The sequence below is a fragment of the Medicago sativa genome, chromosome 7 (assembly GCF_051527215.1).
Source record: "Medicago sativa cultivar Bolivia chromosome 7, Bolivia_mono, whole genome shotgun sequence".
NCBI classification, from domain to species: Eukaryota; Viridiplantae; Streptophyta; class Magnoliopsida; order Fabales; family Fabaceae; genus Medicago; species Medicago sativa.
This window is the reverse complement of record NC_140755.1, coordinates 6,306,954-6,324,895: the sequence shown is the minus strand read 5'-3', so window position 1 is coordinate 6,324,895 and position 17,942 is coordinate 6,306,954. Positions and strand designations below refer to the sequence as shown.

General features: G+C 30.3%; 2 long non-coding RNA genes across 5 annotated transcripts; both read right to left on the bottom strand.

Annotated features, from left to right (window-relative positions):
- Window positions 1–1,747: 1,747 nt before the first annotated feature.
- Window positions 1,748–4,058, bottom strand: LOC146903818 (uncharacterized). Its single transcript, XR_015020471.1, has 4 exons — window positions 3,899–4,058; window positions 3,702–3,802; window positions 2,917–3,566; window positions 1,748–2,713 (listed from the first exon to the last, which is right to left on the bottom strand). It is a non-coding gene; the product is annotated as an uncharacterized LOC146903818 (long non-coding RNA).
- A 3,164-nt stretch (window positions 4,059–7,222) lies between these two features.
- On the bottom strand, window positions 7,223–13,794 carry LOC146903817 (uncharacterized). Of its 4 annotated transcripts, XR_015020468.1 has the most exons (6): window positions 13,071–13,793; window positions 12,868–12,964; window positions 10,547–12,743; window positions 9,711–9,909; window positions 8,132–8,253; window positions 7,223–7,939 (listed from the first exon to the last, which is right to left on the bottom strand). It is a non-coding gene; the product is annotated as an uncharacterized LOC146903817 (long non-coding RNA). The 4 variants fall into 4 exon arrangements; XR_015020469.1 differs by lacking the exon at window positions 8,132–8,253 and having other exon boundaries at window positions 13,071–13,794; XR_015020467.1 differs by lacking the exon at window positions 7,223–7,939 and having other exon boundaries at window positions 7,950–8,253; window positions 13,071–13,791.
- Between the last annotated feature and the right edge of the window lie 4,148 nt (window positions 13,795–17,942).

Here is a 17,942-nt window from a genome sequence, read left to right as displayed (position 1 = left end):
AAAAAATTGGTACTGAGTCTTATTACATAAACCAACAATTGTTTTCCAACGCTAATGGAAGCAATACAAAAACAACCAAGTTTTATTCTACTACGTGGGTCAATTACATCGATCAAAACACATCATAATGTTATTTTTTTTCATTAGTTTCTCTTGTAGTTTTCTAGGTCTTCATTTATCATTAGTGATCTAACTCCTCTACATATATTCTCTTTAGTACAAAATTCACGTCTTCTCTCTACATGCAAAGGCCACATGAGCCTACGTTCCACCATTTTATCTACTATAGGCAAGGTTTTGCAACTCGAGAGTTTACCTCAACTCGTTTTGTCTATGTAAACTCGTACGAGTTCTCGAGTCGAGTTTACCTAAAATTAAAATTATATAAAATTTATTATATGCATGATATATATGAGCTAATATAGTATTGTAAATAGGTCAATCGTGCAAAATATGACTTAATTACAAAGGCAAATTATATCAAACTACCAAAATAAAATGTTATGCTCAACTTAGCATCAAAATACAAAAATTAACGCACAAAATCATAAGTTTCATAAGTCTCTAAGTTTAAGCCATCCATAAAACCATCCAAAAAAGAAAGTTTCACAAGTTCCTAAAGTTGATAATAAAACTATCTAAAAAATAAACTAGTTAATTTCTTCAAAAGGTCAACAAACACCACCACCGCAACCCTAATTGGCGTCGAAATCTGAATTTCCATTGTAGGAATCCCAACCCTAACTGGTATGAGCTCCCCTGTTCATGGTTTGAGAACTCAAAAAAGAAAGGAAAATAAACGATTCATTTCAGGAACAACGTGTTACTGTAAAGGTAACTATTCAGCAAACGTTTCAGTCTTTGGACTTGTGGAAAAGGAATTGGGTTTTGAAAAAAATGGGTCCAAAAAGAGATCCAATTTTTTTATTTTTTTTAGATATAAACTCGGTAAACTCGGTTGAGTTTACACGAGTTTACCGAGTGTTAACTCGGTCAAACTCATCAAACCTTCCGATTTTACCAGAAACCGAGTTTACCTCCGAGTTAACACAATTTTGGTACCTAAAAACGTAAACTCGGTAAACTCGGAGAGTTAACACTCGATTTGCGAAACATCGATTATAGGTATGTTGTCTCAACTCTCTATCCAATGTTGTTATTTTTAATCATATCATGTCTAGTATTACCACACATCCAACATACATCCTCATCTCTTTTCTTAAAAAAAAAAATCCTCATGTCTATTACGCTTAACTAATTTTTGTTTTGGTTATTTACAACCATCGCTTTCTCGTTTTTATTTGAGTGGTTGAAATACCATATTGATATTTGGAGAAGTTAAAAATTAGAATGGTGGTAACACCATATTTGAATGGTCTCAACACCATAATCGAGTGGTTATAGTACCATATTGGTTTCAGTATTAAAAGAGTGGTCGTAGTACCATATTGAAGATGTAATTCTTGAACGATTTTCTACAGTGCAGTGGTTAACTGCACAGTTATAGCTTGACTTGTTTTATCCTACAATTTTGGGCAGTGCCACGAAACGTCTTAAAGAGAGCGACCTAGTCGTGACTCAACCTAGTAACATTTTCGAGAGAAAATAGAATTTGGAAAACCAAAATACAACAGTTTCGAAATCCAAAAACAACATAAAGTAAAGCAATATTATTGCTTTCTTCTTGAACAACCATATAATACACTTTGTTAATGGATGGTAAAGGTTCCATAAGTAGGACCGAAGATTTAATAACTGAAAAATTGTCATTTAGACCTTTGAGAAATTGAATTACTTGAACTTTAAGACGAAATGCACGAGCTAACCACATAACATCACATCTACACTAATGAGGACATGTACAAGTCCGTCAAGGCCTATGAGTGTTAAGTTCTTCCCGAAATCCTCGTATCTCAGGAAGAATCAAGAACAAATTTGGAACCATGATTGTTGATCTCAAAACAGAAATTAGCAACTCGACCAACCTTTGAAAACCTTTCTTTGAGATCTTGCCAAACATCAATAGCATTCTCAAGAAACATAATTGTTTGAGCAATTGGAGAAGAAACATAATTAAGAAGCCGAGAATGAACTAAGTTATTGCATTACTCCACGTCCTCGATTCAAAACAACTAGATTACGAACTGGAACTGAACCATCAATGAAAACGAGTTTGTTCTTGGCACCAAGGGCTCATTGTATTGATCTTGACCAAGAAAGATAGTTCAACCATTCAATTGAGGTGTAATTACCACAAAGTTAGGGTCTTCGCTGGGATGCATGTAGTACACAGAATTAACATCAGCATCAAATGTCAAATTGGAATAGGAATCACGTGTGGTGGCATGATAAAGATGAGAAAAATTCAAAGAAACAAGTATAAGGATCGTGAGAAAACGCAAGAAAAACTGCAATCTGAATAAGAATTGCAGAGTACACAAAGAAAAGAGTTGAAGAACAAAGAAAAAATCATCAAAGATTCAAGGCGAATCAAGAGATTTTGCGACTGATACCATATTATGATATTAGAATTTGAGAGAGTTTGAGAGAGATAGTGAAATCAAATAGCAGAATATTATTCATCGAATCTTATTGAATAGTGATTGTTCATACGTTGTGTATATAGAAGCTTTGATCTAACTATTTCGAAGATAACTTCTCATGCAAGTAACCGCCAATCTAACCAACTTTCCTAGAAATTAGGGAATCATAGCTGTCATAACAGCTTGCACAACTGTCAGTATAACTAATCTATCAAACTAAACAACTATTATTAGAGTAGCTAACTACTATTGGTGCTAAGTGTCTTCACTTGTGTCAGAGTAACTAACTAATAATAAGGAAAAGGAATTGACTTTAATAATGTTTGCTACTCCTATATTAGTTGAGTAAACGACTTAAAAGCTCAACACTTACTAAATCACTTGTTTTTAAATCAGATGCGAAACCCGCTTAATGTGTCATTTCAAGTATATCAAATGACTTAAACTCTTATTAATCCAGCTTGAAAGCTTATTCTATTTCATTTTTGTAAACTGTAAACACCGCCTATTATATTTTTGCTACTCATGTTTTTTTAGGCAATTCATATTACACTTGTATGTACCACCATTTGTAGTTTCATTAGCTATTATTTTAATTTAGTCTTTTTTTTTTGGTAGACGAAATGGAAGAGTGACGGTTCGAACCCTAGACACAACGTTCGGTCTAACAATTTTGATATTTTGATCATTCTACGTGTAATATGGGAATAATTGGAATAACTCGGTCAGAATAACCCTAAGCATACTCCAATTTGATGAAATAAACTAAAGCAATAATATAATTCATCTAATCCATTCAAAAAAATATAATTCATCTAATGACACAAGTATTTTATTGCACTGAATATCATATATCATTTTTTTAATTAATTATCTCTAATTTATTTAATATATATGTATATTATAGAGATACACATAACTATAAAAAATAAAAGGAATACATCATTTTGTTTGCATTGCAAAATAAATAAGACAAATAATTATTTATAACTAAAGTATTTATCCTGAGAGGTTATGCATGTCCTGTCAAATAAATTAAAAGGTTAGAGAAATATAATTTAAAGTGCAAGAGAAATCACAAGAGTTGTATAATTCACTATGACATGCAAACAAAATTATAAGCTTTTAAGTAATATAATTATTTTTTTTTGACTTAACTGTTAAACCCATGCAGATACATTTTTTATTCACACATAGCTGTGTTTCAGTTGCCATACAAGGAAGATGTAAACAATCGAGGAAAGTAATACACTCACAAGCTGTGATGTAAAAAAAAAAAAAGTTATTAAAAAGGGTCGAATGATGATGTATAAGATCAAAAAGAAACTTGAAAATGAAGAGAAGAAAAGGCTTACCAGTGTCAGTTATAAAAAGAAATAGGAAAATCAAGAAGATCATAGCATACACAAACTTGATAATTTTAATCATTTTTTTTTCTTTTTTTGATTGTAACACACAACAAACTATTTTATCACTATATAATATAAAAGACCTCATGCTATATTTATAAGAAAAACAAACTTGAATTGCAAGAAAGCCTTTTTAAAATCAAAATAGTTAATAAATGCCTCTTACGTATTTTGACATGTTGTTTTGTCCCTTTAGCTCTCGCAATTGATCACTTAATCTAATTATTAAGGATCTCACATAAAATATTGTTGGACATTTTAGTTTATTTTTTAATGACATTGTTTTTTTTTTGGGAGTAATTTAATGGCAATATCATTATATTATTTCCTTTTATCCTTTCATGATAGACAAGGGAAAATCTAAAAAAATAATAGTAGGGTTGAACAAAGGAAAAGTTAGTCTTAAGAGTTAGGAATAATACATCCTCGAGGTGATCCAATGTTTATACATATGTTAGAAGTTTTGTATAGTCAAATTTAATACAATATCAAATGTTTAAATTTCATGATTTATCCAACAATTCATTCATATCAATCTTATGATTCATGTATTTTTTTTTAAGCAAGTGATTCTTATCTAAATCTATTTTTATATCTATACTATAAATAAAGAAAAAATATAATTGAAGATTGATTTTTTCACTTCCAATTATACTCTATAACAAATGTACCTATAAAAATGCTACATTGTTGGTGTCATTCAAAAAGATAAAACTATATATTATATTTTTTTTCTTGTTTTTTTTTTTACAAATATATTTGATATACTTTTGACAAATATATTTGCTATATTCTTAGTGTAATTAAAAAAGGTAAGTATTTTTTATGAGGGGTAAAAAAGATAAGTATAATTTTTTTTTTGTGGTGGCCGAGGTTTGAACCCCGGACCTTACATATATTATGCATTGTCCCTATCAACTGAGTTAAACCCACGAGGACAAAAAACAAGATAAGTATATTTTTTTATGGTGATAACAAGATAAGTATATTTGTTACAATATGAAAAATTTCATAAAAATTATTGTTCGTAATTTATACGCATTAACCAATAAAAAGAGCAGAAAAATGAGCACTCCACTATTGTATATATATAATAAACATTTGGCTTGCATCTCATGAAATTTTTTACATGCCTTCCTCGTTTATTGACTTGCTATTCAATTTTTACAAACCAAAAAAAATTCAAATTGCAATTAAAAAATGGTTCTCATAGTATTTTTTACATGCCTTCCTCGTTTATTGACTTGCTATTCAATTTTTACAAACCAAAAAAAATTCAAATTGCAATTAAAAAATGGTTCTCATAGTGTTTGTTTACACTCTTTGTTTACTGTCATGTACTCTACCCGTTATTAAATATATGTTGCAGTTAACCACTTCAGACATACCAATGCACAACTTCGACTATTAGTATCATTCATTATCAATAATAAAAAATTATAAAAACTTGAAATTTTGAAAATATTCACGAGACAAATCAAATAGCATCCTTTATGCCGACATTGTCTTTATATATTAGTAAAAAAATATGGTCAAAATAAATTATATGAATAGTGTATATTGTTAAAATACGACATATATTTAAGAACGGATGAAGCAACATCTATTGATTTTAGTATTAAATTATCTTAATACAGAGAAATGACTGATATGCGTTAAATTACCTCAAACAATTTATGTTATTTTATATAGTAAAATTAAAGTGCATAGACATCAAGTAATACCCAACACATCCCAACTATGTTAGCACATTCCTGGTATCAACTAGGTTATTTCAAAGTGTTTTTCACATAAAGGACAATATGAAACCATGATAAAACCCTTTTTTTCTAAGATTGTCATAAATAGTTACCGCAATATGGAGAACTTTCCAAATAAGTAACAATTTGGAAGGAGGAATAAACTAGGACCAAATACTTCTACCCCAAGAAACTATGTTATAGAACGTGGAAAGGCTGATATATGCCTCATTAAAGTGCACCTTACCGATTTGGAACTATCCAAAACCCTAGAATCGACAATAGGATTAGAAGGAATATATAACCATAGTCATAGTGCATCATAAACTCACCATCTTTGATAAAATCAGCAACTATGTATTGAACTAAGTAAATACTAGTCTTTTCAATGTCAATAACATCACAAATTCTATTATGTATCCATTTGTCAAGACCATATTGATACGTTGTTTTGCCATCTCCAAGCTTCCGAGAACTGTTCTCTAAGATGACCATCAACATCTTTCCTAAACAAAGCCAAATGGATGATTTAATGTAACCACACACAAGCTTATTGTTGATGAAGAGATCTCCTAGATAGACGGAGTGTAGGAACAATATTGATTATTAGTAGTCATTAAATCCCATTAAAGTTTGAGACGACCAACTTCATTAATCTTGGTAATACTGCAGAGGATTAAGTGTTGGAAATTATGTATGAATAAAATCAGATTTCACAAAACATGTTCAATAATTATGAATTAATAGCGGAAGCAAATAGCTAGAACATGATTATGATCGGATCTACGACATGTTTGATTTATCAAGGATATTAATAATTAGGTATTAGGAATACTTGGATGAAGCTTTGATCATCGATCTCAACCACAAACAATTTGAAAAAAGATTTAGTTCTTTCTCAACTTGTACCTTTATGCCTCAAGATCTCTTCGGATGGGGGAAGAGAGAGTTTTGCCATGTATTGGAGACCATATCCTCCTATGATGTGATGGTCATTAGTGTTTCCTACTATTCCGTTAATAAACCATCCAGACATCCACTCATTGAGTCCATATCAATTAACTAATATTTAATTAATTATCTATTTAGAAATCTAACAACCTTATTACTTTAATTTGATCACTATTAATGCTAATTAATTAAGACTCACAATTGATAAATAGATAATATAATTATTATTATGATATTTGCTCACATAATGATATTGAAATATAATTAAATAATAAAATATTCCAACATCAAGACCTCCACAATAAATAGGAATACAAGTTTTGTGCGAAGAGAGAGTTATTAGCCTCCAAGAATCAATGCTATTAAGACCATACACATTTTTTCAATAGTTTTAAGGTGGGGGACTTGCCAAGCATAGATTTTGAATCTAGATATTTTTTTAAGATTTTTTTTTTGACAAGGGTTTTAAGAAGATTTTGAATCTATAGATAAACATATTAAACTTAATTATTTCAAAAAGAATTAAATAGAGAGCAGGAAATAGTTTTTTTTTTTTTTTCCTAAGATGATAACTAAGTCATTTCTTTTTCAATAATATGCTAAATACAATCAGAGACTTTGTAAAACACCATGGAACAAGAATGTGCGGTCTCTCTAGTTAACTAATGAACAACTTTATTTGCTTGCCTCTTACCATAAACCACAATGTTTTGTCGAAAATAAGAATATAGAAAATGTTTGTAATCTAGGATAAGTTATTCAAACTAAGTGTTAATAATTCGTGATCCGTTGATCCACCAACGGTTTGGAGTTTAATTCAAAAGTAACATTATCCAAATGGAAGATGTCGTATCCATAAGCAATTTTGACAAAAAATACCCTATTTGGCAAGGCATTCCAAATCCGTATGGACTTGACACCATGGTTTGGGGTTGAGCCGTAACCCTCAATTGTTTCTAAAACCCTTGCCACCTTTGGACTTTTGGATGAACAATTTCTCCCATGATAACCACTTTATGCCTCTCAAAACAAATTCATCATTTTCTAAATTTCATCATTGATAGATATGAGGATGAGATAGATACTCATATGGAAAATATTGGCTCTTCTAGGGTTTGCACCCTAGAATGAGCGCATCCAGCTTTCATTCAACATGAAGGTAATTGATCCATCAATCGATCAAGCAATTGCACCTTGCCATGGATCATGCTTCATCCATTTCGATCTCTCTTCTTGTTCGTCTTTTGTTGCTTAAATTGTCTTTGTTCGGTGCTTCACCGTCAAGCAAAAAATTGGCCTTGGGAAAGAAAGGCAACACATGTGTGATTGTTGTGATTTTAATCAACAAAAAATACATTCGGCTAATGTAACGCCCATACTAAACTTATCTAGAATATTTAGAATGTGCGCTAAATTTAGTTCTGGATACATTAAAATTACAATAATAAAAATTGCGACTGAATAATTATATATCACTACATGATCGTACATTTGCTGTATGAATACATGTCTGGAACCATAATAAATAATCTGAACTAGTACGACACGAGCATGTGAAAATATGTCATTCAGCCTCCTGTATTGTCTCCTTGCCACGTACAACCTGCTGATCTGAAATAAAATAAAAGGGATTGGGGTGAGACGGGATGTCTCAGTGAGTTCCACCTATCCTAAGCTGTAGGCAATATCAGGGAACCTAGGATCGCCATCTGTCTCTAAGCTCAACCCTTTTTGGGTTTATACAGTTTTGTTTAACTGAGCGATCGGGGGATAACTAGGATCGCTATCTGAAATACTGATTCAATCCTGATACTAATGCTGAAATCATACTAACTATTATAGTCATAATGTCTGTCATATTATGTTAGGAATGTTAGCGTTGAACAAACAATATTATCTGAGTTGATTTTACGGAATAAACCCAGGTGGAGTAACCCCAGAATTTATTCCACTCTGACTGGTAATTTCCAACTGGCGGGAACCTTTTGTATCCTAACTGGCGAGGATAGCAAAAGCCACGGTTTAAACATATTTTAATATTATAACTGAAATGATTTCTGATAACTGAAATAATTCTCAACTCCACTACTAACGGGGAGCAAAAGAGAGGAATACATTAACTTAATTGATTTCTTATAATAATAACATCCTGAAACTGATAATAAAGACGTAGTGATTCCGTCTTTATTCTGAAATTAATTCTGATACTAACCTATTCAGGTTCTAGGCATATCGTTGTCATATGCCATTCCTAAAAGGTCATAAGATTTCCCCCATATTCTGATAAACTAAATTCGACTAATTAAGCCGAACTTCCATAACTAGGATTCTTTACTTCCAATGATTGGAAATCCACCCATGAATTGTTTACATGACATGCTTGTTCTAAATACATCTCTTATGTCAATGTGCAATAATTATGTAATGGCACCTAAGTTGGAGGATTGCTAAATATTCTTTGTCACATAGTAAGAAAATATGCATTAATGTCAATTCGAACATGTTTATGTTACTATGCGTGTTGGAGTATCTTAAAACATTCCTGGTTACATAATTGAATAAAATGAATGTTTCAAATTCTAGCCGAACAATGGCTATATTTATGCATGATAAACTTTCTTGTAAAATTATTCAAGAAAATGTAACCATTTCTAGTAACCAAGGCAAATGTTAAATTCCAATATTTTTCTCAATCATTTACATAAGTAAATTCATCATTGGCCTTGTTTAAACAATTTCCTCCAACATCAACACTATCATAAACATATTCATAACATAAAACATGTTATGAATAACATAAAACATGTTAGAGTAAACTAGTAACCAAAACATGTGACAATTCAATTTTCCAAATTATATGTATATCAATCTTCTATTCAAATTCTATCCTCCAACATTAGGACTAAAGTAGTATTGCACAACAACATAAGAAATTTTAGAACAAAATAATGGGAATCTAGCATTGATACAATTATGCCAACACGTTCTAATAATTCTTAATCATATATTAGCATTCTAATGATATAATTTACTACCCAAAGGTGGGTTTACTAACTAAAGGAACTCACCTCGAATCACTCTTGGAAAAATTGCAAAGCATCTTATCAACAACTTGCAGCTTCTGCTATCTCCAAAACTCCATAATCAATTTTCCAAAATAGCTTATGCCTTGACTTATAGGTCTTGACTTTTCCGAAACAGTCCAACCCACTTGTGACATACTCCTAACTCATCAACCAGCATATAGAAAAATTACCATTTCAGTCCCTGCACCAGAAGTTTGCCGTTTGGCTATTTAAGCACTTCCAAAACAGCTTAATTACTATTTAAGCACTTTTATCATCACTAAAACAGCTTATAATTTTACCATTACTCATATACCAGTTAAACATATCTCTCATAAACTGGTCATTACAAAAAAAATACTTGAAACAACTCAAATTCCAATTTAAGCTATTTTCCAAACGGCTTAACTAGAAACTCATGACTTTTAGCATATCAATTTCAATTCAAACTTTCACACATAATTCCAACATGAATAAACAGTCCTATGAACCACTTATACAACAGTTGGAATTCACAACTTAGTCGTTTAAGGCATTTTGCTCAAAACAGCTTATATGACAACTTATTCCCTCTAAACAATTCAACTTATGTTCAAATTTTCCAGAATACAACCAAACATGATTACACTTCACCTAAACCACTTGCATCAAAAGTCTAACTTGTTTCATCCAATAATCATTTATGATAATTTCCTTGAAAACAACTTATACCTCAATTTAGGCACTTTTAGTTCAACATAACATCCCAACAGCAACAACACTAAAACTGACACTACTAGCAGTCAAAAATACAGGGTCATCACAGAATCCAAAAGCAATAACAGATTATTTGTGATTACCTTCTAATGCTCCAAGTAGAAATCCAAAATCATAAGCTAAAGCTTTCAAATTTCTTGTACTCAAGCTTCAGCTCTCTTTTCATGTCTTCTGTCCAAGGCTTGGTTCACCAACATAAGGTCTCAAAACTTGCTAACAAGGTTACAATATGATAAGGATCAAAGTTGTTTGCCTGTATGATGAGAATTAGGTGGGAGAAGAAAAAGGGCCGAGAGAGAGAGAGAGAGAGAGAGAGAGAGAGAGAATTAGAAGAGGGGAGGAGATATTTTTGATGAGGGAGAAAAGAATGGGAAAAAATGAAGATATTTTGTATGCTTGACCTTTTATAGTCCTTAGATGAGTAATGACCAAAATGCTCTTTTCTACACTCTTCCTCAACTAAAATATCCGATAAAATGCCGTAAAAGTTTTAAGCGAAATATTACATTCACCGTGATCCGTTGGAATAATTTGATTCGGTCCGGAAAGTCTTATGTGCAATTACCATTTTGCCTTTCCCTTAAAAAAACCCTAAGATAAATAACTGATACTGAATTTTTACATGCGGGGTATTACAGCTAATAGTATATTTCATTATACATTTACAAAATTCGTAATCACTTCAACACTAAACAGATTACAGTTTTGATCCAAGCCTTCCATTTCGGCCAAATGATTCGCATTCATCGGAAGTTTAATCAAATATATTGGTCTGCTTGTATGATACTGAAACAGTGCTTTTCTGCTATGATGTTCATCAAATTCTGTTTAGTATATTAAGTAGTATTTGTCTATGATGTATCAAGTGTGGCATCAATTGTTGTGATTAAGTAATATAGATTTTGCAGTTAATATCATTCAAGCCATTTCAAAACGACAAATAGTAACAGAATTTTTCAATGTAATTGTGATGTTTTCTATTTCAGTAGTAGCACAGTTACTTTCCAAATATTTTTCTGCACTGTGTTTAACTATGTTAGCTTCAACAGTTTAGCTTTATCGATCATGCTTATTTATTTACTGCAGGTTGATTTGTGCATCACTATTTAATTGCGGAATGGGGATAACAATAGGAGAGAAGTCTTCTCATATTTTCAAGTTTCAATCAACTTGGTTTGCAATCTCAAAAAACCTTGTTTACACTTAAAAAGAACTTTTGTTTTTGTTTCCTTATACTACTAGCTTTGGATACAATTCCAAACACTATGATTCATGCAAATTTTCTTTAGTCATGCTTCCTTTTAGTACGTTGTTCTGTAATGTCGAAACTTTAGAATTCGTGTTACTCCTTTGAACTAATTAGGTCTTGACTGAGTTAGCTGATACTTTGAAAAGTCATTCGTTTATGGAACATTTAAACGAAGATGAACGAAAAAAATGGTTAATGACAAGACAAAATACAATGTTGCACCGAGACATGTATCTCTCTCGTAGAAAGACCGAAGTGAGAGCAACCTAACTATTATCAACCATATTTATAAGAACAAAGTAACGTATCAATCAACTTTGAGAGGTCCTAGAATATAAATGAAACCTTTAATGATGTTAATAGAAGATGAGGAGTATTTGTTGGAATAGAAGACATGGAGACTTTGATTTTTGAGAGATATATTTTGGATGCATCCAGATTCGATCAAAGTTTCTAGATTCCAAAGAGTTGTTGCTCATTTTTGCAATTGTATTGATCATTGCACCACACACAAAATTAATGGATACGTGTAAATAGTAGGTTGCAAATAGTAGGTTAGTTAAGATCTTGCTTGTTGCACAAGTAAGCTAGTTTGTTAGAGAAATGTAAGAGACTTATTTCTTTAAATTATCAACTTTCTCTAGAAACTAATAATGGACAAAATTTATTCGATTGAAGAAGCTACTTTTTCTTCAACGAATGTTCACATGAAATTTTAACTATTTTTCGCATCTATCTATTATATTTATTAATTCAGCCCCCAAGTTGAATAAGAGGTGATCCACATGAATTTTTTAACTATTTTTTATCAAATATTCGATTGAAGAACCTAACTATTGCTACATACTCATATGTGTGTGTAAGAACTAATACTTATTCTATAAAAAATATATAATAGAAAACAAATCACATACTGTATTTTATAATAGAAAAGGAATTGTTTTCACATTACATTGTTTTGTTTGCCTTGGAAAATATAAAATACAAAGTTATTTTTGAATGAAGTATTGTCTTGAGTAGATTTACCTGTCCTGTCAAATAAATCAAAAGGTCAGAAACATATAATTCAAAGTGTAAGCGAAATCATAAGAGTAACGAAAGTTGCTGCAAATAAAATTATAGGTTCAAAAGTAATATTATATATTTCGACTTAACTGTTAAACGCATACACATTCATCTTGCACGCACAAAGGCAAGGTAGGTGACATACACGGAGTATGTACACAATTGACGGTAGAAGTACAATTAGCAGCTATGATGTAAAACAGTAATAAAAAAAAAACATTGTTATAGAAAGGGTCGAAGTATAATGTATAAGGGCAAAAAAGAAACATGAAATTGAAGAGAAAAAAACTTACTCGTATTTGTTACAAAAAGAAATAGGAAAAGCAAGATGATCATAGTATGCACAAACTTAAAAATTTGAGTCATATTTTGTTTTGTTTTGCATATAACAATCAACAACTATTTCATCACTTATATAGTATAAAGAAGCTCAAACTATATTAATAAGAAAACAACAAGCATATAGAATTGCAAGAAAACCTTTTAAAAATTAGAACCGTTATCAAATGTCTCTCAAGTATTTTGATATGTTGTTTTGTCCTTTTAACTCAATAAATCGATAGCTTAGTCTTACTAAAGATCTCACACATAATTGTTGTTGACCAATTGAGTTTATTCTTTTTTCGTTTCACTTTAGACATTGAATTAAAGGATCAAAATATCTAACATTTATAATTTAGGGGAACAAAGTGTATAATATTTGTTTTGATAGGTAAGTGCATATATAGTGTTTGTAATTTAAGAGAGTGAAGTAAAACAAATAAAACTTAAGAAATCAAAATATCTAACGTTTTAACTTTAGGAATCAAAATGAATCGAAAAACAATTAAAGAACCAAAGTAAAACTAAAGTTAACTAAAATGACCAAAACTATAATTTATCATCATCATCATCATCATCATCATCATCTCTTTCTTCTCCTTTTCATGATGGACAAAGGGCAATCTCAAAAGAGTAATAGTAGTGTTGAACAAATGAAAACTTAGTTTTCTGAACAAAATACATACATGAGGTGGCGTCATTTTATGCTTAAGTTAAAATGTTTTCTATGGTCAAATTTAATACAATATCAAGAGGGTAACTTGTAAACATTTTTTTTGGGTAGGTAACTTGTAAACATTTTACAAGATATATTAAGGACTTACCAAGAAAATAAATTAATAAAGTGTATAAATAAGATAAATGACAGCGAATGGGTTGCCTATAATTTAATGAGAAATGATATTTGTACAATCAATTTTTGACAATTTTTGTGACAACCTTTTATCTTCTACTAACATTATATTTTTACTTTCTTTCTTTATTGTTTTAGTTTTCGTACTAATATCTACTTTTCTTTGTAAATACGTCTTTGTCTCATAAATTGTCATGCAAATGGCTGTTCAAGTAACACACCTCTAATTTAATCGGGAATATTTGTAATAGTGTATTGATACATAATAATTAATCTATTTGAAAAATAAGCTCATTTTAGAAGTTATTATATACATATTTTAGCAATATCAGAAGTTATTGTAGGTATAGTTCTAATATTATTAAGTGAAGCATTACCAATAATTGTTCAAATTATAATTCCAAATTAGATTGTTCCAATTAATGATTCATCATTAACGGGAATTTATTAACCTCTTAAAATATTTAAATGCATAATAAGAAAATGGGAAATGAAAAATTCTTATCCATAAAAAAAAAAAAAAAAAAAACCAAGTTTTGTGCAGAATTGAGTCACTTTGATTAGATAATTGACAACCCTTGTTCCATTTGGTACAGAAGCAAGTACGATCTTTGCAATGTGTTACAACAACAAATTCCATCAATCCATGTTTGTACTAGATTCTCTTTGTCACGCAAGTCTCATTCTCATCTTCAACATTTAAGTGCTTGTCCACTTCGCCCACTTTATTATTTGCAAATTGGTGTTGATCTCCACATACAATTGTATCATAATCTAGTAAAATAAGTTATAAACTTGTGGTCAAAAGACCATTATCAAACATGGCGTTTTTTGTCAGACTAGCTTATAAACTACCTGCTATATATAAGCTATAAGTTACCTTCTTGGTCTTGCCAAACAGAGCCTTAAAATTATTATTAATCAAAGTAGTTTTAATGATCTAACAAATTTGCCGCTAAAGTTTGTCTAAATAAAATCCATAATTTATTATTTTTAGCAAAAGAAAACACTTCCATAATTTATTCTTGTTTGTCTCACCATAGTGTTTATGTATAATAACACTTCCCGTTTTATCCGTAAAAGGACATGGGTTGGTCACCACTAGCAAACATGATTCTGGGGTCACTAAGTGGCTTGTCAATTCAATTGAAGTTAATCAAACTTGCATCAAGAGGCATTAACTTACCATATACTACTTTCTAAGTTAAGTTGTCACGTCTAGTATGTGAGTGAGTGCTCCAACTATCAGAAGAAGCAACTAATTAACAACTTTAATTAAGAGGTTTTTTCTGTATATTGAACGGCTAACAATAGATGTAATTTTATTTATTTTTGGTTTAACCTTTTAGTTTTTAGGAGAATAGGCTCTGTTAAATTGAAGTTTGGTTGCAAGATAATAATGCTTGATCCCTCAAATTCAATATGTAAAAAAAATAAAATTCACTAATAACCTCAATGGCTCGGTTCTCACATAAAGCAATAGAGATGGAGGAATTGTAATTGTAACAAATTTTTAATTTTTAATTTTTAATTTTACATGTGGGAGTAATTGTAACAAATTTTTAATTTTAGTTTTACAATTAAAAATTAGGTAGTAATTGTAATAATTGTAACAAATTTTTAATTTTTTTTTGACAAAGGGAGTAATTGTAACAATTAGGTACCATTAATTAATACATATGTCACAATGAAGGAATTTATTTTATTTTTTGGTTACAACAATGAAGGAATTTTCCTTAAAAAAACAATGAAGGAATTTATTTGGTACCTCTTCTTAATTTTTTTTTTTTTTTTGAAGGATGGTGCCAATTTTTACAAAATATATCCTTAGGTAGTTACTGATAGTAACTACCTTTAGTTATTTCTAACTAATTGCGGTTTAGAGTTAACTACTAGTTCGGACTAGGCTAGGTTTTCAAATAATGATGACTTGTATGTTAATTAAGTAAACTGTCTGCATGACTATAGTTAGAGTTTTAAGTGTCTAATACCCATTGCCATTTATTTGTATAACATTAAGGACAAGTGAGAGTGATAAACCCCTTGAACTTTTATTTTTGAGAGAGTGATACATACGCATTATCGAGCACATAATCTATATTGGGTCGACTGAGTTTTGATACGGAAAATTACACAAGTTCTCATCTTTGACCAACACAACTGATCTAGATAAATATTCTTGTTAAGAAAAGTCAAAGTGCTCATCATGTGTTTATTTTTTATGAAGAATGTCGACAATACAACTTAAAATGAATACTGTCTCTTAGTGCATATATAAACTTCAGGAAAACACTCACATGATTTAATTTAACCAATAAAAATACTGAAATTATTACGTCGAACGTTGTGAGTGGGGATCGAAGGGTTCAAACCTCGAATTCTCCACTTATATGTGTAGGTTTCTAATGCCTATTATTATTTTGTCTATCTAAAAAAAATGAACTTTAGGGGAACAATCAGAAAAATAAATCGTTTTGATAGTAAAACATATATATTTAACCACTAGTTTCGGGTTTTGCCAATTCCATAATTAATTTAAAAATGTTTTTTTTTTTGGTAGTGTCCGGGGTTTGAACCTCATACCTTGCATATATTATGCATTGTCCTTACCAGCTTAGATGTTTAACTATATAGGTTGTTAATAAGAAGTTAATATACATTTTTTTTTAAAAATTATTTTATGATAAATTATAGCAAACATTTATGCAAGTGGAATATTTATAAAGATAAGTATAAATAATTGTAAATAAGCTCCTTCAAACCTACTTTATAATTTGGATTGTTTTATTAATGTTTATAATATTATCTTTTATTACAAAACTCATCATTGGTTTGTTTGTCTTTTCATGGAAATTCCAATTTGAAAGTTTCAGCCGTGAAAACCAAAAATTCTAAGTGTCCTTTAAGACTTTTTTAACCTGCGCCATCTATTCTACACCATATCATCTACAATAATACTATATTACTAAAAACTGTGAAACAATAATAATTTCATGATTAAAGTAGCATACATTAGTAATTTTTTAATATATACTAGTAAAAATATCGTAATTTTTTATGAGAGTCAGTGTTTATTTATGGCACGCAGAATGACTAAAAGGTAGTCTAGCTTACACAATGGCACACAAGATTGTGTGAATGATTCACGTAGCATTTCTATGCATCATCATGAGTATAATAATTATCAAAGCACAATTACTTTATTGATTTTACAACACCATGCCCGAAACTAAAAGAAGATCAACATGTTTCAATCATGATCTTGCAACTCTAGTCGATTTGTTGGTGTGATTTTGATTTCTCCTCAATCAATCAGTGAAGATATAGTGCCCGTTTGGTTCAGTTTTGAATATAATTGATTCTGAGAGAATTGATTCTGATAGAATTGATTCTGACAGAATTGATTTATGTTTGGATACAATTATGTAGAATTGATTAAACAAAATGATTTATGTTTGGATGCAATTATGTAGAATTGCTTTTGAATGTATAATTACTAAAATAGACATAGCTAAAGGAGAATTGATAAAGAATGAGAATTGATAAAGGGCAATAAAGTAAAATAACATGTTGTAATAATAAAATATACAAACCTATACACGTTGTTCAAGGAGAATTGATTCTAGAAAAGCTAGAAGCTAGGATTTGTAGCTTCATGGAGAATTGCTTTTGGAGGATAAAAGCAATTCTGAAAAGCTGAACCAAACACGTTGTTTTTGGCTAGAATTGCTTTTGGCACTGTAGAGAATTGATTTTGGGCTAGAATTGCTTCTCAGAAGCCAAACCAAACAGACCCATAATTTATTTATTAAAGGATGAAAAATATCTTCTGCACTTCAATTTTTTTAAGTAAAAATTATACTATATCAACATATAAATAAAAATTATTATCCTTGAGCATGTGATCAAAATGGATGTTTACGTTATCATTATTTATTAACTGTCACATCCCTTTTTCCAAATAAATCTGTTGAATCTCCTATGGTTTGGA